Raw genomic sequence first — 2,213 nt, 5'->3', positions numbered from 1 at the left:
TCACTGAGCCACCGGGGACAGTGAGGAGCTCCTGGACGCCACCTGGTCACAGGCCTCAGGGGAAGCTCTTGGCCTCCTTGGAGGGGGCAGAAAGGACCATGCTACCACAGACACCTCTGGGCTCGAGCCTCTGAGCAAGCAGGCCAGGAAGGGTTTAACAAGGACCGCTTTTCTGAGTGTGGCCGCCGGGCAGGGAAAGCACATCAGTGCAACACCGGTGTTAACTACAATGTGAAAACAACACAGATTTGAAGGCTGAAATGTGAAGTCGAATGACGCACAGAACCGGAAGCAGACCCAACGCCGGGAGGGAGGAGGCTACAACGAACTGCTGGCTCTTACCAGTGGGGAGGTCACTGGGGTGCAAACGACGGACAAGCACTCGGCTAGTAACCAGAAGAGTGGGGGTTCGAACCCATCCACAGGTACCTCAGAAGAAAAGCCAGGCTCGCGACCTCAGAACATCAGAGCGACGTTAAACCCAATGGAGCACAGGCCATCGGCAGCTCAAGGTTGCCAAGAGTGGAACTGACCAGATGGTGTCTGGTTACTGGGGGCATATTAGTGACTGCTGTTGTTGGGTGCCCCTGAGCCCCTTCTTGGAACAGCAAAAAGCTGCCCAGTCCTGCACCACCCTCACCACCTCTGCTGCTTCTGAGCTCCTGGTGGCCGCATCCATGCCCTCGAGGGGTCTTCTTCCTCTGTCCGGGGACCCTCTGCTTTACTAATCACTGTAAAAGAACAAAGGTCGGACACATTTCCAGAAGGAGAGAGAAAGAGAGAGGAGGTAACCAAACCACTAAGTCATAAGAAGAAAGTAAAAAGCCAAGTAAAGAGGAGAGCCCTGAAGCAGACAGGGGCAACAGAGGCTGGCACAGGACCGGGCACAGGGCGGGTCGTTGTGGGTCAGAGCCCATCAACTGCACCTAAAGCCGACAGCACCACAGGAGAGCGGACATGCATCCTCACATCAGGCATCCGACTGAAGCCAACCAGGCAGGAGGGATTTTCGGGAGGAAGGCACCATGAAGAATGAAGCCAATGACCACAAAATGATGGAGGAGTAAAATCTGAAAACCCGGGGGCCAAGGGCTCAAGTAGAAAGAAAATGTTGTGAAAATGATGATGGCAACGTTGTACAAATGTGCCTGACACAATGGATGGAGGATTGTGGTAAGAGCTGATAAGAGCCTTCGATAAAATGATTTAAAAAAAAAAAAACCAACCAACCAAAAGACCAGTCCCTGGGCCGGGAGGAGCAGGGACTGAGAAAGCTCCGGCCCTGGCCCCCAGGAAAAGAAGCCTCATCTCAAATGCTAGACAAGGCTCACTGGTGACTCCCTCGCTCACTTCCCCCAGGCGGGCAAGCTGAAGGAACAGACCAGCCGGCAGCGGGGCACTGCGTGAGGTGGGGCAAAAGGTGCCGGAAGAAGAGTTCTGACGCAAAGGTACAGGGAAGGCCAAGGCTAAGGGGAGAGGAGAAACTTGTACCATCCAGCTGAGTCTCCACTCACGCGAAGGAATAGAACTTTTCTACAGAAGCCTGAGCAGTGTAAGACAAAGCAGACTGAGCCGCTAACCATAAAGTCAGCAGTTCAAAACCACCAGCCATTCCTTGGGAGAAAGATGAGGCTTTCTACTCCTGCCAGACTTCCTGTCTCAGAAACCCACAGGGGCAGTTCGACTCTGCCCAAAAGCCACCCACTGCAGGTCGGAATCGACTCAACGGCAGAGACTGCGATGGGGTTTTCGAGGTGCTCTGGGTTAGGCTAAGCTCGAGGCCAGCAGTTCAAACCCACCCGCCACTCCTCGGGAGGAAGACGAGGCTGTCTGCTCCTATAGAGTTTTAGGAGCCCCCGCACAGGGCTCACTGTGAGTCAGAATCGACCGGACAGTGCAGGGTTTGGTTTGGAGGAGGAAGCTACAGGTCGACAGGTCTTGCTGTGGGAAGCCCCCCACTCACGGTAAGGGGAATGTGGAACCATGAAAATGGGCCACAGCAACAACAAAAGTCCAATGATTGGCGCGCGCGTGAAGGGTCTCGCAAGAGAGGGGCGCTCCGTGGCGGCATCAATACTATTGACCTCGGGCCCTGCTTCCTATGAGGAGGTCCGGGCACCTCAGAAGGCAGGTGACGGGAAAACTGCTCAATGACCTTGGGTAAACCCCTCCGCCTTGCGGGCTGAGAAGGGACCACGGGAGTGGCAGCGAGG

At 55.2% G+C, this 2,213-nt stretch overlaps 1 protein-coding gene across 1 annotated transcript in view; it reads right to left on the bottom strand.

The window, feature by feature from the left end:
* Positions 1-2,213, bottom strand: part of LOC101643293 (chymotrypsinogen 2) — a 21,262-nt gene that overhangs the window by 18,471 nt on the left and 578 nt on the right. The gene's annotated exons all lie outside the window — the stretch shown is intronic.

Source organism: Echinops telfairi, unplaced genomic scaffold, assembly GCF_000313985.2.
Source record: "Echinops telfairi isolate 266 unplaced genomic scaffold, ASM31398v2 ScPeMD7_2291;HRSCAF=2852, whole genome shotgun sequence".
Taxonomy (NCBI): domain Eukaryota; kingdom Metazoa; phylum Chordata; class Mammalia; order Afrosoricida; family Tenrecidae; genus Echinops; species Echinops telfairi.
The sequence above is the reverse complement of the archived record's forward strand: the minus strand, read 5'-3'. Positions and strand labels throughout refer to the sequence as shown.